Source organism: Dermochelys coriacea, chromosome 1 (genome assembly GCF_009764565.3).
Source record: "Dermochelys coriacea isolate rDerCor1 chromosome 1, rDerCor1.pri.v4, whole genome shotgun sequence".
NCBI classification, from domain to species: domain Eukaryota; kingdom Metazoa; phylum Chordata; order Testudines; family Dermochelyidae; genus Dermochelys; species Dermochelys coriacea.
Window position 1 is genome coordinate 256,327,132 of NC_050068.2, and position 27,215 is coordinate 256,354,346.

At 43.5% G+C, this 27,215-nt stretch overlaps 1 long non-coding RNA gene across 1 annotated transcript; it reads right to left on the bottom strand.

Moving 5' to 3' along the window:
• Positions 1-3,355: 3,355 nt before the first annotated feature.
• LOC122457798 lies at positions 3,356-18,159 on the bottom strand. Its single transcript, XR_006277472.1, has 3 exons — positions 18,088-18,159; positions 14,570-14,692; positions 3,356-3,562 (listed from the first exon to the last, which is right to left on the bottom strand). It is a non-coding gene; the product is annotated as an uncharacterized LOC122457798 (long non-coding RNA).
• Positions 18,160-27,215: the final 9,056 nt, after the last annotated feature.

Genomic DNA, 27,215 nt, shown 5'->3' on the forward strand with positions numbered 1-27,215 from the left:
GGGGGGTAACAATCCCTAGTTTGAGAAACACTGATCTAGATGAGTTAAATACGCTGTGGAAGACCTCTGCATACCCCTGGTTGAGAACCATTGCTCTAGATGGAGACAGCAACCCACACCCCATGGGAATGTGGGGAACATTAATCCATTTACCAGCCTGGGAGTCTGACCCTGGAAGCTTTACTCACAGGAGCAGTCCTTACTCATGCAGGTAATTCAGTTGAAGGCAGCAGTACTACTTGCATAAGCAGTGCTTACCCACCCATGTAAAGATTTGCAGGATATATTTCATTATTATTAATATAGCATTGGATTCAGTTCAGCAGCCCCATCTACATTTCACTGGTGTTTTTTCCCCTTTCTCATAGTTTTTTTAAATGATGATCTGTAATCAAGAAAAACAAAACCTCCCTATGCCAAAAGCTAAAGCGCCACACACTGACTGATGGAGCAGTTAACTGAGCCAAACGATAATTAGGCATCTTTCAAAGGCTTGCTATTCCATTTTCTCTATGCTCACTCTCCTGTATCTCACTAAGGGGGCGGAGGTCCAGTGCAGTCCTCCAGGCATGCATTACTTCCTGTTCGTGTCAGGGATAGCCACAAAAACTCATGAAAGGTTGAATGAACTCTTAGGGAATGAACTTGTTCCAGGAATACAGTCACCTCATGCTACGGCTTTGTATGAATCCCAAGCTGTTTAATCTAAAAAGAGTGGGGTCTATGTCTGCCCAAGAATCTCTCTGAAGCAACTGAGCACTGTCCTGGTTTTGTTGTCTGGGGTTTGTACTTGAATAGTTCAGGTAAGAGATCAGTTAGAATACACCATTGCCCAGCGAAATGGGGTCCTTACCCTGCTCCAGAGAAAGTCTGCATATGCCACGCAAGATTCAACTCAACTCCTTGAAGGGGTTTAGTTTATTAACAAGATAAAATATGAATAACAGTCTAAATCCAGATCCAAGCCAGCTTGCTAGGTTTGACTCTTCTTAGGGTTACTCCTGTAGGACCTCTGTCCTTGATCCTACTTTTTTCTGCCCAGTGAGCCACTTCCATCTACCTTTGTATCCAGGGTGGTGTCAGCTGGCCCCACTGTGTCAGCAGGAATCTACAGGTGTTTGCAGGGTTCTATCAGTGACTGACAGGGTGTGCTAACTGAAGACTCTGAAACAAATGCCTCTGCACCACTGCAGCTATATATTCCTATATAGGACTGGCCTATATTTCATAGAGGAATTGCCAAAGCTGTAGCATACTTGGGACTTGCTGCTCACTTCAGTAGAAAAGAAGGTATTGCACGTGGACAGAAGCATAACTCCCAAATGGAGAATCTGAAATGGTAGTGGCAAGGAAGGTCCAAGAATCATCAAGCGGGTACTGGTTTTCCAGGGGCTGTATCAAATCATGACTTCATGAATTTTTATCCAATAAAATCAGGATGTTACTGAAATTTGGAGGAAAGGGTTCAGAGCAGAGCTGGGTACAATTTTTTGATCAAAACTTTTTTTTGGTAAAAAAGTAGAGTAATTGACATTGAACCATTTCACACTCTGAGCTGTTCATTTAGGACCATCCGATTTAAAAATAATCAAAACTTTTCATTTCAGCATTTTCCAAATGAAACATTTTGATTTGAAACTACTTTTACATTTTAAAATTCCAGTACTGTTGTTTCAAAATTCAAAACCATTAAACTGTCAAAATAGAAACCAAAAATGTTTCATTCAACCAAACAGTTTTTTACTTTTCAAAGTTGTCAATGAACTGAAAAATCTGTTATTCACCAGCTCTAGCTGAGAGTCCAAACTGCTGATCTGCCATTAAAATGAATTCAGATCAATTGAAAGCACCACCAAAAGACCTAGTGCAATAGTGAAGATAGAAAAGGGGATGAAGACATATTCAGAGAAGGATGGTGCTGAAGAACCAGTACAGGTAAAAAAAACAAAACAAAAAACAAGCACAGGATCTCCCCTATGGGAAAAGCCAAGGAAATTCCCTGCAGGAGAAAATGTGTGCTTGTGATCTCCAAAGGGCAGAAGAGAAACCATCACAGGAGGAGAGGTCAAAGGCCTCCACCCTAAGAGGATAGGGCAACTTGCTGTTCACTGTGTCGCAGTCATTTCTAAAGGTGAAGTACACTATTTCTGCAGTCAGTTCTAATTTCTGTGCCTTTGTAAACATGTTAAGCGTAACCAGACCTGTCTGGTTGAACAGCAGTCTAATTAGCAGTCTAATTTGTGGCTGAGTGAAGTGTACACTAGCATGTTTTGTATACATTACTAAAAAAAAAATCACTGAAACGGCCTCATCCCCATAATTACCTCTGGCTTCCAATTAACAGAAAGGTAACAACATCTGTACAGCGTGACAAGGAAACAAAACCCTCTCCTGCTCCAGTGCAGAAAGGAGACAATGAAACAAACAAAAGGAAAAGGCACTAGTTAAATTGTACTTTAGTCAGCATTCTTCTTTACTTCTGGCACGGGATAAAGGGAATCAACCTCTCCCACCTCTGTGCTCACTTCTGCTTCCCAGGGAGATGCATCAGACATTACTTCTGAGGCTCTATTACAGCATTGCATTTTTGCTATCTGTTGTCAGTTACTCTGATGTAAATCAAGGGTAACTCTTCTGACTTCAGTGGAGTTCTTCCAGATTTACACAAGGGTAAGATCAGAATTTTTGGCCTCCAATACTCATTATCTGGATTAAATGGAACAACACTTCTCATATTTGTTCTTCCTTTCATTAGAAGAGGATAGCTTTGTGTAATTAACATGCCAATAATTAAAGATTCCAAGATTATGTACTAATTTCTCTCTCTCAAAATTTTATCAGCAGTAATTGCATTATCATTTTGCCCCATCCCCCTTGGGAGTTTATTAAACTTTCATTTGGCCCTAATTCTCCATCCCTCTTTCCTTGCTCCTCTGAAAAATTTGCCAGAGACATCAAGAAGTTCAAGCAGCTTGACTTTCTTGAGAACAAAGGCAAAAACTGCAGTACCTTTCAGTTTTTAAAATGTCCCTGAAGAGTAGGGAAAGCTTTCTGGAATGCTCATAAAAACTGCATTTAATTTTGTCTCTGAAATGGGTACTAGAGCCAGTGGGGAATTTAACAACAAAATGTTTTGGTACTGCACCATGGTAGTTTTGCCAAAACTGAAACTTTTTTCAGAACCATATCAGTTTCAACAAAATATTTGTGAGGAAGGTCTTAGATCCAGGATGGAATTTCTGGTGAAAACAAGAGATCGCTACCTTAGACTAGACAATAGCCAGGAGTTACATGTATTCTCTTGAAAAAAGAAAAGGAGTACTTGTGGCACCTTAGAGACTAACATTTCCTTGTGATAATGGGATCAGCAGCTTCCTACTGATAGGAGTTATGAAGGGGTTAACTCACTGTTGGTGGCTCTTTCTGGATGGGTATGGCATAGCAGCTCTCTCTCCAGTGATCTGCTGCCAGTGGCTGCTCTGCCTCTGCAGTGGATCACCTCTTCCTTGTGACTTGGCCTTCCAGCCAGGTCTCTTCAAAGTCTCTCCCCTTCCAGAGTAGTCTGTGAACAAAAAGCAAGGGGAATTATTGCCAATAAGCTGAATTAATGAGAGATGGAGGGGAATGACTCCCTCTCAGGGTGCAACAGGATCTGGCCCTCCCTCCCCTCAAGGAGTGGCCTTCAGGCAGTGGTTGTCTGGGAAGCTCCTGCCTTCGATCAGCCCTTTCCTCAGGAGTGAGGATTGAAGGTCTGTTCTCTTCCCTGGTCCACCCACAAGTGAGCTGTTCTGCTCCCCTTTTAAGCTCCTCCTCCAGCCTGTACATATCTTGAACGTGTGGCGAGGAGGAGCTGAGTGAGCCCAGAGCAGCTCCTTAACACCTGGTTGTCTAGTGTGGGGTTTGTATACCCCAATCACAGAGTAAAATTTTAATGCTTTTAAGGTCTATGGGTGTGATCATGTGATCACTCACCACCAGACCATAAAAAGCACACCTATTATTTTCCCCCTTCTGCTGCATTTTATCTTTCATCTACATGTTTCTATCAGTCTCTTTCTGGTTGGGGAAACTGACTTGACAAAATTAAGACCTTAGTGAGTAAGATGACAATGTTTTGTTGTATGCTAATTAATATTTCCATCATTTAAGAAAAGGGTTAAGAAAAAACAACTGATTTTATAAATTATATTTTTTGTGTATGCTTTCGTTAATACAATAGGAGGTTGACATCTCATGTGATTAGGGAGTAATTCAGTTTTAGACTGTGAAACCACCCCAGAGTTTAGCACTAGCCATGGGGTGCAGGAAGTAATAACATCTAATAATTCATAAGCTATGACATCTGCCCTCTCCTCTGCTACACTTTGAGGCCATCTTCAAGGCCTGAACCCAGGACTCTGGTTCTAAGAATGAAGTTTTATTACTTGACCTCAAGGACCAGATTCATGGTTGGAAGCAGCTGTAGACTCATAAATATCTATCTGTCATCTAGCCACTAGAGGGGGACAAAGACCCTCACCATGGGTTATACAGCTATTTATGTAAACATTTCAAATGCTTACATAGTAATAAATTGCTATTGTTTGGGCTGCTAGAACTTGTGGACACTGTGTCTTTGTGTCGGACTAGGTGGCTGGTGCTGATTCAAACAACAAAAGCAAAATGGGAGTTCTTCTTTGAGTGGTTGCCCAATGGAAGCTTAGACATTGGTCTGTCAGCCATAGTCTGTCTGGTTCTGCTGATAGGCTACACCACAGTGAAGGAGGGAACTAGACTCTAAGGTGGCAATCAGTTGGTCATGGCGACTGCTGACATCTGAAGGGGATGAAGGTTTCAGGGGCAGACGAATTTGTCCTTGTGTAGCTGAAAATTTGGACTCAAAGTGATTATCCTAAATTAGCTGTGTAGATTGCCTGCAGCTAAAGGATGAGTCCAGTTCTAGAAGAGATGCAATCCTGAAAGCGGAGTCGAAAGACTGAATAATCAAAGGAACATATGATTCGCTGTTCAGGATTAGACCATTGGTCCTGTAATTAGCCTTTAGCCATGGTTTATACTGGGTATTCCTGAAGTAGGTGAAACAGTCACGTCACTGGCCAACTGAATAGTGCTGTATGTTGGGCAGAAGGGCTCCTTCCTGAGAGAAGGGGAGGAGGAGGAGGAGGAGGAGGAGGAGGAGGAGGAGGAGAAAGAACATGAGGGAAGCAAACAGAACTTTGTTTTACTCAGAATAGAAAAGGTAACCTGCTCCCTTTGCTGCAGCCTTATTTGTTTTTCTTTTATGCATAAGCATGATGCACCCTCCATTAATTCAGTGGAGAGGGCAGATTTCCATGGAAACAGCAGGACTCCATTTCTTTTAAACTCTGCTGCCTGATTTCCTTCTTGAATGGAAATCAATGCAATGGTAATGGTATAAACATTCAGAGCCTGGCACAGAGATAATATATGTGCAGAAGCCTTCTGGAAGGGTACAGTGATCTGCCTCATTCTTTCATTCTTCACCTCACTCTACTGATCATCCACCACTTCATTCTCTTCTCTCCTTTCTTTCTCTATCAGTTTTCCTCTCCATTCCATTGGTCTTCTTCTCTGCCTATCCTCTCCCAACCATGTTGTTTTTCTTCCTATTTTGGGGTTGTTTAAAACATTTTAAACATGTTTTAAATAACCGCATGGATGGAGGCATGGGCTCATTGCCTGAATGCAAGTCTTTGGGTACATATTGGAGTGGCCAGCCCATGTTGCTGCCTATGCTGCCAGGGAGTCACTTACTGTTATTTGAGCTAGTTAGATCAATGCTAATTCAGGCGTCTCTACATCTGCTGCAATCACACCTCTGATTGCTGTGTATGCACGAAGAGAATTGCCAGTGCCTATATAAATATCCCAACACTCCATTAAAGACTGGGACATTCTTACCAACTGGTGATGAGTGTAGTTTGAATACCTAGACAATTATGATTAAATTTTTTGTAATAATCATCCAAAGCTATTTGCATGGGTACTTTCTTGGTTGCTTAGGTGTGGGGGGGGGGGGAAGAGAGAGAATGGGAATCCACTGCTGGACCCACTAACCCCCCACCCAACTGCTCCCAAGTTTAAACTTATTCACCCGCAGGTCTTAATGCTGTGGCAACCATTCTTCTATCCAAGGAGAAGCGGACAAGAACTGCAGAGCTCTCCGTGGAGCATGCTAACAAGAGCTGCATGTGGTTTCCTTTCTCACTGCACTACAGTGATCCTGAGATTGACTGGTGTTATATGACAGGGCCAGGGAAGGAAAACAAATACACCAGGAAAGACAATCAAGACACTTATTTTGTGTCAGGACCTGACAAATCTTTGATCTTGAAAAGGGAAACAAAGCTGATTAGAAGCAGGTAGATGGGTGGGTGTGGTGTTTAGATGTTGATTGTAATTCTTGGATTACAAGAATTGGGAGCACTGGCTGTTGGGAGTCTGAAAGGAAGGAAACAGGAAGGAGCAGGGAGGAGTTGAGGAGGCTGAGGGAGAGCTACTGAGGGCACAGCTGCAGCTTGGAAAAGAGGTTTCCACTTTAAAAAATAAAGTCCTGTTGAAATTTGTTAGTACCTTGCCTGGCTAGTACAACATTTTGTCAACAAGGATGGATCTTCTGCCTCTGAACCCACCTGCACCCTTTCTACAAAGCCCAGGTGAGCCTCCAATTGCTTTTACTGCCTGGATCCATATGTCTGAGACTTATCTGCTTGCAATCAGTGCTACAGAGATTTCTGAAGTAAGAAAGCGTGCTCTGCTAATCCACTGCCCTGGAGCAGAAGGGCAGCGTATATTTTACACTTTTCCCCTTGCAGATGATAAATATGAGACTGCGCTCACTGCATTAAAGAACTTTTTTGTACCAAAAGTGAATGTAGTAGCTAATCGCTACAGATTTTGCCAACACGAGCAGAAACAAGGGGAGACTATAATATAGTATATTGCTTCCCTGAGGAGTATGATTGTAACTTGTGACTTTGGGACTATGGCAGATGAGATGATTAGAGACCAGCTCATTGCGAAAACAACCATGTTTCGTGTAAGAGAACGTTTACCTCTAGAACCACAAGTTACACTAGAAAAAGCAATAACCATTGCTATCCAGATTGAGTTAGCTACAGCTGAAGCCAAAATAATGAACATGGATAGTCCAGGCTGTGACTCCTTTGCAGAAAAGTTCACTATCGCTGTAGACAAACAATCACAAGAGGAAAACTAATGAAAAACCACCAAATCAGCAAATTCAAAATACAATATAAGCATGCTTTCGCTGTGGATCCCCACAACAGCTTGCAAGCTACACAGGATGTCCGGCAAAAGTAGCTCAGTGCAATCATTGCAAAAAGATTGGGCATTTTGCTAGAGTATGTCGCAGCAGCCAGTTCAATCAACAGGTGCATGCAGTTACAATACCAGATGTTACTGTGCTGAGCGCGGACAAAATCACTACTGCACATATTCCAGAACAGATAAAGTGCACGGTAAATGTTTCTGCCATACCCTCAGGCAAATCACACTCTATTCAGCTAATGTTGGACACTGGCTCAGCAGTATCTATACTAACTGATTCCATCTATTTGCATTACTTTAAAGATGTGCCTCTTATTGAACCCAAGCTTCACTGGGTGCGCTATTTGAAAAACCTTATTCCAGTACATGGCTGCCTACCAGTAATAGTTACTTTTGATGATTGCTGTGTAACTGCAGAGTTCTACATTGTCCACAAAGGCATCCTATCCTTGGCAGAAATTTACTGGCTGCTTTAAATCTCTGGGTAGTTAATGGACGAATTGATCTTCCTCAGCAAAGCACTCTTGCAGTACACACACCAGTTTCAGCTGGGACCCAACACCAGGTTGAGGAGAAACTCGGCTGTGCTTATGGGTTTCTGCATAAAGTTAAAATGCGGAATAATGTGATGCCTGTACGACAGAAGTTATGGCGCTTACTATTTTCAGTCAGGGAAGCCGTTTCAGAGGAATTTAGAAAACATGTTCAAGAGGACATTATTGAAGAGTTCAACTCCTCAGAATGGGTTTCACCTATAGTAGTGACGCAGAAGAAGGGTGGAAGCATTCGCTTTTGTGTGAACTTAAGAGAGCCAAATAAAGCTATTGTGGTTGACAGCCATACTCTTCCTCACAGAACTCCATGGAGAAAAGATGTTTTCCACTCTTGATTTGCAGAGCGCATACCACCAGGTTATGTTACATGAAGATAGCAGAGACCTCACAGTATTTATTACATATGAGGGACTATTCCATTTTAAATGTGTTCTGTACAGTCTGGCATCAGCCCCAAGTGCCTTCCAAAAAATAATGTCATTGATTTTGAAGAATCAACATGGAGTTCAGTGCTATTTGAATGATATTATCGTGTTTGGAAATACTTCGGAGGAGCATGACAATAACCTGCAGTCTGTACTAAACTGCATCAGCAAAGCAGGCCTCAAGCTCAATAGGTCCAAATGGAAATTTAGACAAACTAAACTCTCCTTTCTGGGGCATATAATTTCACAGGCTGGACTAAAACCTGATCCGGCTCATATCCTGGCAATTTCAAATGCTCCTCCTCCAACAGATTTGCAAACCTTACATTCCTTCTTGGGTCTTACCTCCTGGTATGCAAAATTCATTCCCAGTTATGCTTCTGTCATTGAACCGTTACGAGAATTACTATGGGGAAGTTCAGCCTTAGTGTGGACAACGGATGCACAAGCTAGTTTCGAAACGGTGAAAGACTTGATTGTACATAGGCCAGTACTTGCACTATTCAGTCCTGCATTGCCCACAATTGTAAATACTGATGCTTCTGATTATGGACTTGGGGCTGTTGTCACACAACTTCATGAGGACAACACAGAGAGGACTGTTACATTTGCTTCAAGGAAACTAAGTAATGCTGAGAGTAAATATTCTACAGTCGAAAAAGAAGCACTTGCTTGTGTCTGGGCTATTGAAAAATGGACAACTTACCTGTGGGGCCGCATATTCAAATCGCGCACAGACCCTAGCCCTTTGACGATGTTGCTCATCACAAAAGGACTAGGAAGAGCAGGATATCGTATTGCTAGATGGTCTGCAAGACTACTCTCTTTCAATGATGAACTGGAATATAAGCCTGGAAACCAAAATGTGGTAGCCGATTGCCTTTCTTGCCTGCCTTTGCCTTCACCAGATGGTCCACCGGAGGATGAGAATGTAGTAGTTGCGCTTATTACAAGCACTCTTACTGCAGTTACAAGAGAACAATTTCAAGCTGTTTGTTCAGTGTGTCCAATTCAACAAAAACAAAGGGAATTTCTGACAAAGAGATGGCCCAATAACCCTAAAAACCTTGACCCAGTTTTGCTGCCTTATTTTAGAATTTCTTTGCTCGATGGCTGTGTGCTACGAGGTACACACCGGCTACTTGTGCCAGAAGAATTACAGTCAAAACTCATACAGCTGGCACAGGATACTCATCAAGGAATTGTCAGAACCAAGAACGACTATGGGATCTGTATTGGTGGCCAGGGATGGTCTCTCAAACTGAAGCACTCATAAAATCCGGTGTCACTTGCCAAATGCATGATAAGACAGCAGTGGCATGTACCCCTCCATTACAGCCTGTTCCTCTTCCTGGATCTGCATGGAAAAAAGTGGCAATTGACATTGTAGGACCCTTTGATACTGCTCCAGTTGACTGTCATTATGCCATCACCTTAATAGACTATTTCAGTAAATGGCCTGAGGTAGCGTTTACATCGCAAATCTCTTCTGCTACAGTAATTGAGTTCCTCTCTTCAGTTTTTAGCAGGGACGGTAACCCCAAAGAACTGTTAGTTAGAAATAATGGTGTTTATTCATCAGGGGTTTGACTTAACAAGAATCCTTTTTGCTGCCACTGTCAAGTGACCTCTTCCTCATATGAATCCAAAACCCCACCATTGCCAAAATGCAACTCAGAAACCTTGTTTGGTTAAAATTGTATCTATCCATCTGCCTCTTTTTCTCTCTCTCCAGTGTAAGAACAAGCAATATACATGTTCCAGTCCTCTGGGAAAGGAGAAGTTGAATGGCCAGATGCATAGTCCTGATCATTACTTAGAAAGAGGAATGTGATGTATCTCGGTTGAAAAACACACCTGCGTGTACTTGCGCACAGGCACACACACACACACACACACACTTCAGCCTAAAGTCTCCCTGTTGTCAAAATGTTTTTAAAAACTCTAGATCAAAGGAAATAGGATTCAACAGAGCTGGAGTGGCATAGGGCAGATGAAAATTGGTTTCAGTCAATCATGAAAAGTAACAGCTTTTATTAGCATCACAGAAACAATGAAAAAGAGAAAATGAAATAACAAAGGGAGCAGAGAACAAGGAGTTACTCCAGACTGAGTGGAGAGGGTTCCAATTAAATGTCAGACCTGGTTGCTACTCAAATGGTGGATAACTTAGATGGCGCGTCCAAGGCTCCAGCACCAAATACAGTCAGACATCGCTTTGCAGGTGTTTCAAGAATGTGATGTTCTGTGTTTGAGCAGGCTTCATAAGACAGGTTTTCCAGACCTTAAGTCATTCTGGGAACTCTTTTTTGAACCCTTTCCAATTTTTCAACATCCTTTGGAAACGTGGACACCAGAACTGGACACAATATTCTAGTAATTACACATTAATGATTGCAGGTGAGGAGTTATTTTACAGATGGGTGAAGTGGGGTCAAATGATTTGCCCAAAGTTAAAATAAGTCGGTGGCAGAGCTGGGACTAGAACCCTGAAGTCTCAGTCATGTGCTCTAAACAGTGAATAATTCTGCCTCTCTTGTCTTTGGGTTCAACCTGAACTAGTAACCTTCTAGTGCAGAGGTAAGCACTACAAATTGAGCCACAGAGATACCAGCCAATGGGCAAAGCACTAGCTGTGGATTGGCATAAATACACATGCCCTCATCATACTAAAATCTCAAAAGAGATTGAAAAGGGATTTACTATTTATATGTCTGCTTTCCTTATCCATATAGATCTAATACCTCTTAACCTGCTGCTAATGGCATTCACTCTGCTTGTCCTCAATACATGCTGTGGAAACCCCCAACTCTTCTTTCCTAACCACATAGCTGAAACAATGGGAGAGCCAAAACAATTTGCCTTTAACAAAGCTGCAAAGCTAAAAATCAAACTGCTTGGTTGTCCATGTCAGCCTTCCTACACATTACAAATTACACCTTCTGCCAAACCCGTCAATCAGGAGCTATCCAGCATGCAGGAAGGGGCCTGCCTCTGGTGGACAAGTATTTCCAAGGTGTGGGAAAAGGGAGGAACCTAACCAGTCTTAGAATCAATCTCACACAGTTTCACCTGACAAGAAAATCAGCAACTCGAGACACTCCGTTGTCCAGGGCAGGTGGTAACAGGAGAACAAGTTAGAGATATCACTGGGGAAAACACTACATAGAGCACTTCCCAGGCATGGCTGTATTCTGGTTAAGATATAGCATAAGGACACAGGCACTGGTCTTTGATCACCACAGTCCGTTTTCATCATCACTAAGACAAATGCAGATGATCTTTGTGTGTTATCCACAACCCCTCTTGTCCCATCTCTACAGCCCAAATCTCTATAGGTCTCATAGGGTTTTCTGTGCCTCTTAATATTTTTCTGTGTCTAGTCTTACTTTGCTTACACTGAGTGAAACAGGCAGACATGTCTCAGCTCTTCAGCCGAATCTACCCAATCTACCCATGCTGGTTTGCTCTGTTCTGCTGTGGGCTGGGCTTGTGCCACATGAAGAAAGGATAGGAAGAGCTCCAAGGGGTCAGACACTCGTGAGGTTCTTCATGTTTTCATTAAAAAGACAGAAGCTTTGCTTTTTGCAGGAATATTCACAGATACTGCCACTGGCTTCTAAAGGCCAGGCTATAGGGTTTCCAGGTGTCCGGAACACCCGGTCAAAAAGGGACCCTGGCAGTTCTAGTCAGCACCGCTGTTAAAAGTCCCATCGGTAGTGCAGTGGGGCTAAGGCAGGCTCACTGCCTGCCATGGCTCTGCACAGCTCCTGGAAGCAGCGGCATGGCCCCCTCTGGCTCCTACTTGAAGAGGGCTCTGCACGCTGCCCCTGCCCCAAGCACCAGCTCTGCAGCTCCCATTGGCTAGGAACTGAGGCCCATGGGAGCTGTGGGGGTGGCGCCTGTGGACAGGACAGCACGCAGAGCCCCCTGGCTGTGCCTCCGCATAGGAGCCGGAGACAGGACATGCCGCTGCTTCAGGGAGCTGCTTGAGGTAAGTGTCGCCTGGAGCCTGCACCCCTGACCTCCTCCCATGCCCCAACCCCCTTCCCCAGCCCTGATCCCACTCCTACCCTCCAAAACCCTCAGTCCCAGCCCAAAGAACCATCCTGCACCCCAAATCCCTCATCCCTGGCCCCATCCAGAGCCCTCACCCCCTCCTGCATCCCAACCCACTGCTTCAGCTGTAGCCCCCCGCCCCCACACCCTGAACTCCTCATTTATGGTCCCACTCCATAATCTGCACCTCCAGCCGGAGCTGGAGCCCTCACCCCCTCCTCCACGCCAACCTGCTGAGCCAGCCCAGTTAAAATGAGAGAGTGAGTGAGGGTGGGGAGAGTGAGCGACAGAGGGAAGGAGGGAGGGATGGAATGAGAGGGGGCAGGGCTTCGGAGAAGGGGCAAGACAGGGCCTCAGAGGAGGGGCAGATAAAGGGTGTTCAGTTTTGTGGAATTAGAAAGTTGGCAACCCTACCCACCTATTGACTGCAACACAACAGCCATTAGTGTAAATATTTATTTTTAAATAAACATTTTTATAACAGTAGCATCCTGAGGTTCTAATGAGGATCAGGCCCCATTGTGGTAGGTGTTATACTGTACTAAGAGGCAGATATAGGCTTTTTTATAAAAATGGAACCCCAAAAGCAGGGTTTTTAAGAAGAATAGAGTTTTTGTTCTGACAAAAAATAAGTCTAACCTTTCACCCAAATTTTGTGCACTGAAATGCTGTTCAAAACTGATCTGCTGAGTACCAAAATATGAAGGGGAACTTAAGCATGTTTCTGTAGAATAGGAACTGTCCCTTTATGTACATGGCTGAGTGAATTATGATTGGTGTTTTCTTAGGATTTCAGTTCCAGCTTTTTGCTAGCTTTGCTAGAATCTGAGCACCTCCCAGTCATTAATGTATATATCATGTCAACAGCCCTGTGAGGTAGGTCAGTGCTTTTATTCCCCATTTTACAGGTGGGGAAGTGAGGCACAGGAAGACTGACTGAGGGCCATACAAGAAGCATATGTCAGAATCAGGACTTGAACTTGGGTCTCTTGACTCTATGATTAGTGTCTTTATAAGACCATCCTTCCTCCCCAGGTTTGGGTAAATTCTACCTAAATAAAAAAGTCTGTAAATTTGACATACATTTTTCTGTATGCAGTGTTGTTGTAGCCAGGTTGATCCCAGGATATTAGAGAAACAAGGTGAATGGGGTAATATCTTTTATTGGACCAACTTCTGTATCTCTCACCAACAGATGTTAGTCCAATAAAAGATGATACCTCACTCATCTTGTCTCTCTGATAAATTTTCAGTGACAGTATTGGAAACACTTTATATTTTTGTTTTCCACAAATATTACAGCAAACAAATTAGTTTCCTGGTAGAAATGTCCCCCACAATTGTGGATCTGAAGGGAATATTGCAGAATACTTGTGGGAAGGGAGTTTTGAATTTTCCTTCATAAGTATTCACACTGGGAACCTAATTCTAGGAATTATTCTCATCCAACTATGGAACAGAAATAATATCATGTGACCAATCAAAATTGCTGTAGGGTCCCCACTCCACAAGTACAAGGCCCTAACCCCACAGACTTTGACTGGTTAGGGAGAGGTCAGAGAAGGGAGCTGGGCCCAGAATTGGAGGAAATCCCACCTCAGACTTCCTGCTGCCAGCCTGCCTCTTATTGGAGGAGAAGAGTGACACTCCAGAGTGGAAGCTCATCCCTGACCAAGTGAGGTTAGGGGATTGGTTAGCTCTGGGCTAATTGGCTGGCATGGGGTGTGGCTGGAGAAAGGAGGCGTATGGCTTAGGTCAGACCACAGACTGCTGCTGTTGCTGACCTTTAGAGGAGGAAGCCTAAATGAAGACTGAACCTAAATGGAGCCTGATCTCTAGGGAGCCGCATGGAACATGTTTGCAGCAAAGCTGAGAGAGTGACTTAGCCACAGGAGAGGAGTTCTGACCAGCATGGCCACTGGGACAGGCACCGTCAACATAGCAGAGACTGGGATTCATGGGAGATGAGCAGTTTGGTCCTAGTGGGAGGCAAGCCGTCCTGGGTTGGGATTTGGGATCCACATAACAAACCCAGCTCTAATTCTGAATACTTGCAATGGACTGTTTAAGAGCAAGCTACAGACTAAGCATTATTCACAGACATTATTCAATGAATAACTTTAAAATAATATAGGAAACATGATCTGCTCATGGACAATTCGAGAACAGAAAGAGAGGTGAAACTTGGCAAACAATTTGTTCATCACAAACTATATTCACCCCACTCCAGGGTTTATCCGGAATGTGGTTATTACCATCTGCCAGAGGGCTGTAGATTCCAAGGCCCCTCATGAGGATGCAAGGCTCTTTTGTTGAGTCATCCTGATGACAAATGCTTGAGGCCTGCATGGAAGTTCAGTATAATTACTGCTGAGTAATAGTAGCAGGTGGACATTTTCAGTTCCAAACAGCATGTCAGAGGAGTTGGTCTCAATCTTGGTAGAGGGGACTATGGCCTGAGAGGGAGGAAAGCCATGCAGGAATGGCTTAGATGTATGTTTGGTTTACTGTTGTTTTAATAATAAATCCAACTCCAGAAAGAGAGTAAATTGCAATTGTATGTAATTTGGCATGAAGTGGCAACTACACCTGTGTGAACAAGGTGTGGGATAAAAGCTTCCCCTGGACAAAGTGGAGAAATGGAAGTGGTCCTAAAACATATGCCAGAACATCAGAAACAACTGCCCAGCCTGCAGCTCTCCAACAATAGCTGCAGGCCCTTCATGAAGGTTGTTAATGGTCTTAACACCAGTCAAGTCAAACCCCCGGAAGGGAGCATGCTTGTGGATTCTGTCTAGAGCAGGAGGGCAGCTATACTTGCTGACGCCATTTTTGTCCTTCTTTGCTGGAAGGTGCCATAAACTCTCTAAAAGCATACAAAACTCTGGGATTTAAACAGCCTATTCTTCAGGTCTATGTGGTAGGCTTCACAACGTGGGACTGTTTCTGTGAACAATACAAATATATCCCAAAAAGATAGATTCAGACAGTGAAGGGTTTTTTTTTTCCAGAATTGTTACAAAGTAATGATGCCAATCCTTGAATCCAGCCATGCTGAGCTTGGCACAGGAACTACAGGTGGGCTGGGAGACAAAAGGGAGTGTCGCAGAAGTTACGGATAGACAAAGCTCAGTGCTCTGTGACTATCCACTTTCCTTTTCTTGATCCTGAGACAATCAGTGGAACAATCTCCCAAGGGGAGAACAGAGATCTGAATCCCAAAGCGTAAGCATTTGATTCAACGGGTTGTATACAATGTTATTGTGTATAAAAATAGGTTGAGTAAGGTCTTTTATGAAAGTTTGTAATAAGGTTCTGAACTTGATGGTCTTTATAATATGTAGAGACTATGGTTATGAATCTATGTATTTGTGTATCTAGAATACCGGTAGTATCCTTGTGACCTGTACTACAATTTCAAATATACCTCACAGCAGGGTGGGGCTCCTTCCAAGCCAGGGGTTTACACAAAGCCAAATGCAAGTAATCATCCATGATACAACCCAGGAAAAGACAAAGGGAACATTACAGTTCATGGGAAGACATTGAGATGCCCTGGCCATCAAATCAAGAGGGAATTCCCTCCCTCTGGCCCAGTTTTGAATACATGAGCTACCATAGTCTGAGGGAGAGAGGAAAAAAAAAAGCCTGCAAAAAAAAAAAGGGGCTTGAAGTGAAATGTATCCAGAATTGAGAAACAGTCTAGAAGGTGGGCGACTGTCTGTGAATAGTAAATTCCCCCTGAGGGTTAAGGGGCATGCTGGGAAACTGTTCAGAGGCAATAGGTAACTGATATTAGAAAAGGGAATTTAGTTAATGTAGAAGTGCAAAGCCAGAAGTTGCATCTTCATATTTATTTTCTGTGTAACTTATACATGTTTGCTTTTCCTTATTATTTAATTTTTGAATCTGTGATTTTTTGTATTAAACTTTTTGTTTAGTTTTACGCTAAGCACGTCTCTGCTGTGCAAACTGTGTGCGCCAAAGTGAACCAATAACTATGGCCAAGTTTCACTCCTTTGGGGGTGATGAACTAGAGGGGAAAAGTCTGAGTTGTTAAGAACTCGGGATAGACAGAGTTGGGGAGCCTCATGACTAGAAGGGCTGTTGGGGTCACTGTAAGTAGGCTGGTGGAGGACACCATGCTTGTGGGCTGTCAGGGCACTGAGCCACAGCAACATAGCATTAGGGCACCCAAAGTTACAAGTCAAGTACTGACAGAACCCTTCACTGGTCTGGGTGCTCCCCAAAATGTAACAGACCCATACAACTCATACCCCCAGCATGCTCCCTACAGTAGGGAGTTGGGAGGAAGGTGTGCTACAGCCTGGATATAGGCTGGCTGTGCCAGTTCTATAGCACCTTGAGATTCCCCTACCTTGGGAGAATCTTCATTTGCCCTCCTGGGGTAACTTTATGGCCCCTGTATACTGATGTTGCAGCACAAAGCACCATAGCTTGGGCCATATTCTAGCCCATTGTATTAAGTGCTGTTGATGAGCTTGGCTCTATAGAAGACACACATAAAGACAGCCCTGCACGAAGACTTCCCCATCTGTAGAACCCTTATAAAATTCCTCAGAAGATGTTAACATAGGATATTAAACATTCTCTCCCTCCGTGTCTCTCAAAACGTTTTGGTCAAGAGGGCATTTCACTGCTCTAACCTCCTGTTTGTGGGCCCCATAGTAAGAACATCTGGAGACACTTGAATTAGGAGGGGGCAGTAGCCTGGCGTATTAGTTTTAGGAGGTAATTCCATGTATCCTGGAGGAAAGCATGGGGATTAAAGACAGAGAGGAGACAATGGAGTGGTGAGGCGGGAATTCTTTTCAGAAGAAAGCGGATGGAGTGGGCACACTGTTGGAACCAAGATCCAAAACAAAGACAGGTCTGAAGTTTGCAGGGCTTTTAAAGGTAAGGGAAAATTGAACTCTGACCTAGTAGGCAAGGGAGAGCCAAGGATTCAAAGAGGAGAGCGACTCAGTGAGCTTGACAGATACAGAGGATAATCTTAGCAGCTGCAATTTGAATAGACTGGAGCCAAGAGAGATGGGAATCAAGAAGGCTGGATAAGAAGTTTCAGTAATTGAGAGAGGATGTGACTGGGGCATGGGCAAGTTGTGTTTTAGCTGTCAGGACAGAAATGTAAGGTCAGAATTTCAATATATTGTTCCCTATTAAACCAAATTATGATCATGAATCCTAACTCTCCCTTCTCACTATTTATACCCTACAAGGTTTTGTAGATTTAATCTTTTCTTCACCAAATTGTAAATATTGAGCTCTTACCTAGTCCACTCAGTTTCTCAGAGCCCCTAATTAATTTTCTTCTCTGAACTCTCACCAGTTAATTAATACCTTGCCGGTAGTGAGGTCTCAAAAAGTGAATTCACTATTCCAGGTGTGGGCACACCATAATCACATGAAGGGACTCTATTATCTCCCTGATTTGAGGCCTCTGCGTGTGCCAACATTTGTTTTAAAAGTATCTCACATTGCAAATGCCCATCTGATGTGCTGTCCCCTATTGCCCCTCGGTTTCTTTTAACATTACTGCTTCCTCTGTTTTTCCTTTCCACTTCATAATTATATTTCAGGTGATTTCCCCATCACCTCCCCTGCCTTATGTATTAGCTACATTTTCTAAGTCATTTTTCCTCTATACTCGTTTCCCTCAGCTAGGAGTGGGGCACCTGATCCAACAACAAACAAACAAACAAACAAAAACCCTGTACCCAAGAAAACTTGCATCTCAAGGGGTGGATGGGTGGGTGCTGGGGCTTTCCCCCCACATTAAACTCTACTCCTTGAAAACATTTCCCCCCACCCCCCTTGATATTCAGGAAGCTCTTTTCATAGTGTGGCGTGACTTTCCTGATTGGATCTCCAGCTCCAAGTCTTGCTTAAATACCTGCTCAATATCTGACTCTTTACACCTGCATGAGAGCTGAGTCAGTTGTGGATGTTGAGCACTTGAAAAAAAGCTTTCCATAGCCCTCTGCTGCTGGTACTCAGATAGGACCTTCATACCTTACTAAGGTGCCCTTATAGCATTTCCTTGTCCTTGCTGGTGGTGTGTGCAATTCACAAAGCCCACACTGCTATTTTTAGCATGCTAGCTTGATGGGAGTCACATCTCCTAGCTTCAGTGTAGATATATCCATAGAATCCTCATGGGGAAGGCTTCAGGAAAGGAAGTTTCCCAGGTTTAAACAGCCCTGAATATTTCTCATAAACATACTCATTAAAGACAAGTTTCAGAGTAGCAGCCGTGTTAGTCTGTAATCGCAAAAAGAAAAGGAGTACTTGTGGCACTTTAGAGACTAACCAATTTATTTGACCATAAGCTTTCGTGAGCTACAGCTCACTTCATTGGATGCATCTGATGAAGTGAGCTGTAGCTCATGAAAGCTTATGCTCAAATAAATTGGTTAGTCTCTAAGGTGCCACAAGTACTCCTTTTCTTTACACTCATTAAAGTGTGTTCTGTGTTTCAGATCCTAAGAAACGTAAAGCTGTCAGCTGTAAACTGCTACACAAGAGTTGTCAAACCTGCTTAGGATTTCAAGGCTTATATTGTAATATTGCTATTGGGGGAGGGGAGGGAAGGGTTAGTAGCCACTACACAAGAATTGAAATCTAAGGCGGAATCTGAGTTGTGGTTCAGGCATAATAGTTATTTGGTTTTGGTATAAAAATATTTAACCAGCTTCAAGTTACAAATCAGACTGACTTGGATAAAACACATTAGTTGAGGTTTATACCCAAATGGACAGCCACACTTTTAGATACTTTATGATTTATAAGGATTAATTATTAGTTGCGTTAATCTGATCATTTAACTAATTCATTCATTCAAATCCAATATCAATGCTAATTTGTTGACTTGATTTTGATTAGATCATAGAATTATAGAATCACAGAAAAGTAGGGCTAGAAGAGACCTTGAGAAGTCATCAAGTCCAGTCCCCTGTACTATGGCAGGACCAAGTAGACCTAGACCATCCCTGACAGGTGTTTGTTCAACCTGTTTTTAAAAACCTCCAGTAATGGGGATTCCACAACCTCCTTTGAAAGCCCGCTCCAGAGTTTAACTACCCTTATAGTTAGAAAGTTTTTCCTATTATTTAACCTAAATTTCACTTGCTGCAGATTAAGCCCATTACTTCTTGTCTTCTCTTCAGTGCACATGGAGAACAATTGATCATCATCCTTTTTATAACAGCCCTTAACATATTTGAAGACTATTATCCGATTCCCCCTCAGTTGTCTTTTCTCAGGACTAAATAAACCCACGTTTTTGGAACCTTTCTTCATAGGTCAAGTTTTCTAAACCTTTTTTTTATTGTTCTGCAATTTGTCCACATCTTTCCTAAAGTGTAGTGCCCAGAATTGGACTTAGTATTCCAGTGCCAAGCAGAGTGGGACAATTACCTCTCATGTCTTACATATGAGCTCTTCCTATTAATACACCCCCAGAATATTAGCTTTTTTTACAGCTGCATTAAATAGCTATTGATGGAGCCATATTTCCTATTACTTTTTATAAGTATAAAGCTTTTTCCTAGCTTTCCTTTGCAGTAGGATACTTTTCTGTCATGCCTTGAATATTGTCTCCTTGAGAATCTGACAGGTCTCCTGAATGCCTTTTCCCTTAGATTTTCTTCCTATTGGACCTTACCTACCAGTTCTATGCATTTGTTAAAATCTAATTTTTTTAAGTCCATTGACCTGCTGCTGCTGCTGCTTTCACTCCCTCCTTTCATTAGAATCATGAAATCTTATCATTTCATGATCACTTTCACCCAAATTGCCTTCCACCTTCAGATTTGCAATTCCTTCCTGTTGGTCTAAAATGGCTGTCCCACTAGTTACTTCCTCCACTTTCTGAAACAAAAAATGTATCCACTACATTCCAAGAACTTTGTGGTATTGCTGTATTACTGTTCCAAAAGGTGTCTGGGTAGTTAGTCTTCCATTACTATCAGGTCTTGTGTTTTGGATATTTCTGTTATTTGTTCTAGAAATGTCTCATCCAAAACCTCTTTCTGATTTGGTGGTCTCTAGTAGACCCCTACCATGACATCACTCTTATTTTTTACCCAGAGACTCTCAACTTGTCTGCCTCCCACTTCCTTCTGGACCACAGAACACAGGCATATATTCTTGATGTATAATGTAACACCTTCTCCCTTTTTACCTTTCCTGTCTTTTCTTAACAAGATAGACTCTTCTATACTAATATTCCAGTCCTGAGACTTGTCCCACGAAGTCTCTGTGATGCCAATTAAGTAATAATTTCACTTATGTACCAGTACTTCCAGTTCTTCCTGTTTATTCCCTGTACTCATTACATTTGTGTATACACATCAAATGCTGAGCAGTTTCTCTCACTGACTTCCCTCTTGTTGTTCCTATGACCCTACTGTAATTTTCCCATATCTAACCCTCTATTAATTTCACTTTTTATTGTAAAAAGAAAAAGAGTACTTGTGGCACCTTAGAGACTAACAAATTTATTAGAGCATAAGCTTTCGTGAGCTACAGCTCACTTCATTGGATGCATTTCCACCAAATGCATCCGATGAAGTGAGCTGTAGCTCACGAAAGCTTATGCTCTAATAAATTTGTTAGTTTCTAAGGTGCCACAAGTACTCCTTTTCTTTTTGCGAATACAGACTAACACGGCTGCTACTCTGAAACTTTTCATTGTGTATCTGTGGGCTTTTGACACTGCCGCCATTGAACCTAGTATAAAGCTTTCCTCACTAGGTTGGCAAATCGGTGTGTGAAGATGCTGTTCCCTTTCTTGGTCAGGTGGCCCCCATCTCTTCCCATCAGACTATCCCAGAACAGCACTCCATGGTTGAGGAAGATGAAGCTCTCTTGCTAACATCATCAGTGCAGCCATGCATTCATCTCCAGGATGTGCACGTCCCTGCCTGGGCCCTTACCTTCAACTGGAAGGATGGACAGGAACACAACCTGTACCCTGACCCCCTTTGCCTTAGCTTCCAGAGCCCTATAGTCACTGCTGATCTACTCAGGGTCAGACCTGGCAGTATCATTAGTGCCCATGTGGATGGCCAGTACAGGGTAGTGATCAGAGGGACTGATGAGCGTCGGCAACCTTTCTGTAATGTCTCAGACACAGACTCCCGGCAGGGAGAACACCTCCCAGGACATCATGTCAGGTTGGCAGATGGAAGCCCCAATTTCCCTCAGAAAGGAGTCCCTGACAACCCTTACTCTGTCTCCTCCTCTTGGGTGTAGTGGCCAGGAGCCTCCCAGCCTTGGGAGCAAATGGCTCCCCCTCTTCGTCTACTGGGATCTGCTCCTCACTCCTATTGCCTGTACAGCATACCGATTCTTCACGTCGATAGACAGGTGGCCTGGGTGGGGGGTAGAGCACTGTGTACTGTCTGAGGTGGCCAGTAGCTCATCGCCTCCTCACAGAGCAGCCAGTTATCCTTCCTCCTCTGGTGCAGCTGTAGTTATCTGTAGTCAGCTAGCATCCTCCATCCCATATGTCTCCATGTGAATCCTGTCAATGAAGTCCTCACGTTCCCGGTTGCTACACAGATAAGTCACCTCCTCCTGCATCTCTTTTACCTGCTTCCTGAGGGACTCCACTGACAGACACCTCTATACCTGGTGATTCCCCCTACCTGGCTTTCATTGGCAGGGATATTCAGGCCACATTCCCAGCAAGTCAAGAGCAGGGCCTGGGTTGAAGCCACCAGGGTCAGGATGCCTGTCTGGTGGGGGCCCCTACAGGTGCAGGCAGAGGAAGAGCTAGCTGTTTTCCTCCCGTGGTGGGTTCTTCCTTGTAGAGTATCTGTAAGTTAAGGAAACAAAAGAACCAAAAACCAGCTCACAACCCTACCTCCCTGCTTCCCTCCACTGGTGAACTCAGGTTGCTAATTCCCTTGTCTTCCAGGTGCCTTCGTCCACCATCTATGTTGTATTGCTTTGTTCATAGTTTAGTATTATTGATAGAATCTTAGTTTTTATGTTGTTTTCTTGATGTTATTTTTGTTTGTATGATAGGTGTAATAAAACTTACAAAAGTCACATTCTAAGTCACATTCCTTTCAATACGCTGTGTGGGTCCAAAGTTTCTGAGGTCCTGGCTGGATATCAACTGGTCAACCTAAAAGCCTGATCAGCTCCCTCAATTAGTCTTTGGTTCTCACAGAAGGGATGGAAGAGAAAGATAGATGTCATTCAGCATTGAAACTGAGGCTATGTAAAAAGCTCTCTGAATCAGTGTAGCCATCCCTCAGAATCACCTCCAATATAATAACACCAGATGCATGAAAAGCCAGACAGCGATTTTGTCTCTGTCTCAAACAAACTAGCGAAAGATAAATTGCCGAGATGTGAATCGGTATAATCTTTATTTGCTGCCCAGCATGTGGGCTGGTATTACACTGAAAAAAGAAGTAAGAGACTGAGGCACATGAACTGGGAGCACACAGGTCCAGAGCCTGAAAGGTATTTAGGTCCCTAATGTCCATTGATTTCCCTAGCCCCAAGACCTAGCCTTTAATGGGGTACACTGGTATGTGAACTAGCTTGGCTAGAAGAGGAGGCCACATCCTAACGCCCTTGCTAAGTTGCTTAAATAGTTTGAGCTCTTTTTTTTTTGTAACAGCTACTGACAAAACCTGCTTCATATTCAGAGGAACTGGAAGCCTTGACATTCATTATGTCCAGGAAAGGACTAAGCCTATAAGGGACCGGGACGGATGGTGTAATATATTTCACTGTGTAATATGTAATATTACAATAGTAATATGGTGGTATGGGTGGGGAAGGCTTTCAGAGCAGATCCCACAGCCACTTTGCAACTTTGTACTTTGCCTGCATTTGGAACAACCTTCACTGGACCACCAGGGACCTAGGCCTGTAGCCCTTATTCTGCTGAGCAGTCCAGCTGATCTCAGTGGCATTACTCACAAAAGTAAGGGCTGTGTGATGTCAGGTTGTACCTGTGGGTACCTTTGTGAACCACAGGTAGAAGAGAGTGAGTTGTCGGTTGATTTTATTTTGAGCGTGTGTGTGCATGTATTCTTGTGGCAAGGCAATTCCTTTGCTGACTCAGCATTTCTCCTTTTGGTGGTGGGAGCCTGGAGTAAATCAGTCTTACTACTAAAGATTTTAGTTCTTTTGCTTTAGCTTATTTTTACAATATTTACAAAGTGAGAATCAGGGTGGACCAGAGCAGTTCCTTTAAGCAAAAAAACAAACTCACAACTCAAAAGATATACATTTCCTTGTCCCCCTCACAGGACGTTGACTTAGTATGCTGGCTTCTGGTTGCCAGCCCTTCCCCCCAAACAGATGTAAATTTGATTGTTTCTCCTGTAAGCAGGAGAGCAGCTTTTTCTCTCTGCTGCCCCGAATCCAGGAATCAGAGCCTGAATGCTGATAGCTACTATTCAGTGTTTGATTTAATAGTAAAAATAGGGGCTCACTACATTCCTATACATTTAGCCATTGAGTTTGCAAAAAGCACTTTCTCTATGTGAACCCAACGCCGTGATGTCTGCCTGAGTCTGCAGCCAGTCTGAAACGTTAACTAATTAGCAAATTAACTGGATAGTTATATAGTAATCACAAGCTTTTGTAGATCATTGTGAGTGCTTTAGAGGTCTGGCATCCACACTGAAGCAAGGGGTGGAGACTGGGTAGGCTAGCGTAACATTTCCCTTCTAGCCCTGTGGAAATTACCCAGCCTGAGCCTCAGTTATATTTTCCATGGAGGCTGTCCCCACCCCAACATGGGCCAAAGGAGAAGCTACAGCCAAGGGGAGTCCTTACTAACACAATTCCAATGGAGCTGCACTGTCATGGACGGTGTGGGAGACCAGGGCCAATCCAGAGGCACAGGACTTCCGTTTGGATGATCCAGGTCCCCGCTAATCTTTGGGGATCATCCAGATTTGTGGGCATGAAGGGATTCTCGTGGAGATTTCCTCCCCCAGAACACCCTCTCATGGGTTTTATTGTGGGAGGAGGTGATCCAATGCAGTGTAGTTATAATAAATCTAGTAGAAAGAAGCCTACTGCTTAGGTCAAGTGGTCTAGTGCTGCTCAGCACCATAGGAACAGAGAGCTCTTGAGTTCTACATGTCTGGTTTTGCCACTGAGACTCAACCCACAGCCTTAGGCAAGTCACATCACTTCTTTATCTTTATTTCCCCTTTTGTAAAGACCATAGGTAATAACGCAGCCACCTACCTCAGAGGGATGTAAGAATTAATTAATGTTAGTAAAATGCTTTGAATGCAAGATTCAGGTAATAATAATTTACGTCCAATTTGCACTATGCCTTAGAAGACAGAAGTAACTGACCATGTAAGGTACAATACTTACCTAATGCCAACTTAAGCCCATGAATGCATGTGTGGGCTCGCACTGACATTAACGGAAACTGCTATATAAAGGCTTCCAAGTAGAACTGGTCAGGAATTTTTCAGTTCAGACCAGAGCCGCTATGACCCTGTGCCTTATATTCCACGACCCAGTACTGGATCCTGACCTGTAGTTTGAAAACCACTGTTCTAGAGATAGAGAGACACCCACCCCAGTGTGACCAATTGGTTAGGGTGCTCACCTGTGATTTGGGAGACCTATGATAAGTATGGACTTGATCCTGGCTCTTCCCCATCCAAGGAGAGTACCCTAACCACTGGGCTATTGGCTATTCCGGGAAAGCTCTCTTGCTCTCATGTGTTTTCATGAAACGTTTCAAAAGATCTTGGTTTCATTCCTATGTGGAACAAAATTTGAAACCTTGAAATTTTTCACAACATGGCCAGCTCTACTTCTCTGGGCAAAATTTAGCTCCATGTAAATACTCAGCCGCTACCTGGTTTAAGCACATTAAATTAGTATTTATTGGATATGAGTGTCTTGTGTTTTACGCTACACAGATCGTATGGTTAACACTGTGATTTAGATTTATTAACTACATAATGTGTCTGCAATTTAAAATCTATTTATTAATATATGAATTTAAAAAATGATAGAGAGGGCTACAGGGTTTTTTAGCTTATAAGGCAACATGCATGGGGTTTTCATTTTCTTCTTCAGACTATTCCAACGAACGCTCCCATAGGATTTATCTCCTACTGTTTACCCCATTCATTACCATACCTAGGCACTAAATGGAAACATCATCAGAAGTATTTGCTGGGCTACAAAAAGGCAGGTTTAAGTTTCAAGGGAGCAAGATTTAGTGCAGAAAAGCCAAGAGACCCATAAACATAAGTAACTGTTAGAGGAAATGGAGAGAAAAAAGCTCAGCTCCTTAGTTTATAGATAAGAGAAACGCAGCCTGCAGATATGTCTACCTGCTTCCTTGCTGTCAGAAGCTGAATGAGGGTGAATGTGAATCATTCTGGTTAGCCCATAGGTAGCTCTGCAATGGAGAGGGGGAGCTGGCACCCACTGTAATAACCTGCAACAGAGTCATCCTTCCTTTGTGCAGTACATGAAGACCTGCAAGCAAGGCTTCGTGAATGTCTCCTTTAAACTCTTTCTGGAGGTCTGTACACATTTTACTTCTCTGGTTTATGAAGACACAACCGATACACATCAAAGAGTGTGACGGGGTATATGTACCCTGCACTAGCCCCAGAAGGGTTAGCTTTGCTTTGCAGGCTGAGGAAGCCCCACCCCTCTGGCTCTATTGGGCATGCTCAGCCTGGAGGCAGAGTATAAAAGGAAGCAGCGCAACTTGCTCTAGGCAGACTGCTGAAGTGGGAGGATGTATACTGTAGCCTCTCTCCAGGGAGCTGCTAAAGGCTCTGACTACAGAGCCATAGCACGCAGCATTCTGGACAGACTCCATGCTGCCTTGTGGGCCTGGAGAAGAGACTGTGCCAGCAAGACCTGTGCCACCTGAGGACCCTGGAGACCTGGGGGAACCCTGGAGCATTGCAGAGGGAGAAAGGGTAGGAAGCAGCCCAGGGGACTTAGATTCTTCTCTGGTGAGTGAACTGGGGAACCAGTCAGTGTGTTTTGGGAGGATCCCCACTGACTCAGTGGTGAGCACCTACTACCACTGCCTGGGCTGGGACTTGGAGGAGCAGAGAGGGCCTGAGTCCCCCTACCCTAGGTGCCACTAATGCCTGAGTGGTGCCCCACTTTCCCAATGGGCCAATAGAGCACACCATTCCACAGATTGGGGAGACTTTATTGATTCTGGCCATTAGGCCATGCTGCCTTGACTGGAAGGGCTGCTTTATTGATTCTAACCAGTAGACCAAGCTGCCCTGTGTGGAAGGGTGACCTTATTGATATTGGCCACTAGGCCATACTAACGTGTTTCTATTAAGGGGCCTCAGCATAAGAACTAACTGTCTGTGGCATAGCCTTTCCCCTTCTTTTTGACCACATGTGACTTGACAAACTGTGACAGGGTGTACCTACCCTGCCACAAGGGGGGAAGAAATGTGCCCATCTGAACAATGCATTCTTGGCAGCAGCCAGAGAGACTGAAATTCAACAGGTTAATGCTGGTGCCAATGTAGAGGATCCTCAACTTGAGGGCCAAACTCTGTTATGCATGGACAGTAACAAGCGGCATGAGGAAGTCTTAACATTTTTAATAGCATTGTCCAAGTTTTTACATGGAGTACAAAAGCTTCCAGTAGCCTAATCATAAGCATCTAATCTTAATGGAAGGAAAGACTAATGAGGATGAGATGGCAAGGGGAATGAAGTTCATTGGGTGAGGAGGAGATGGGGGAAATCAATCACTGTGCTGGGAGCTACAGGGAGATGGAAGTTGTACTGCTTGTTACAACACAATGGTGGAGTGGTTCTCTACCTGTTTACCAGTATGGGCCAC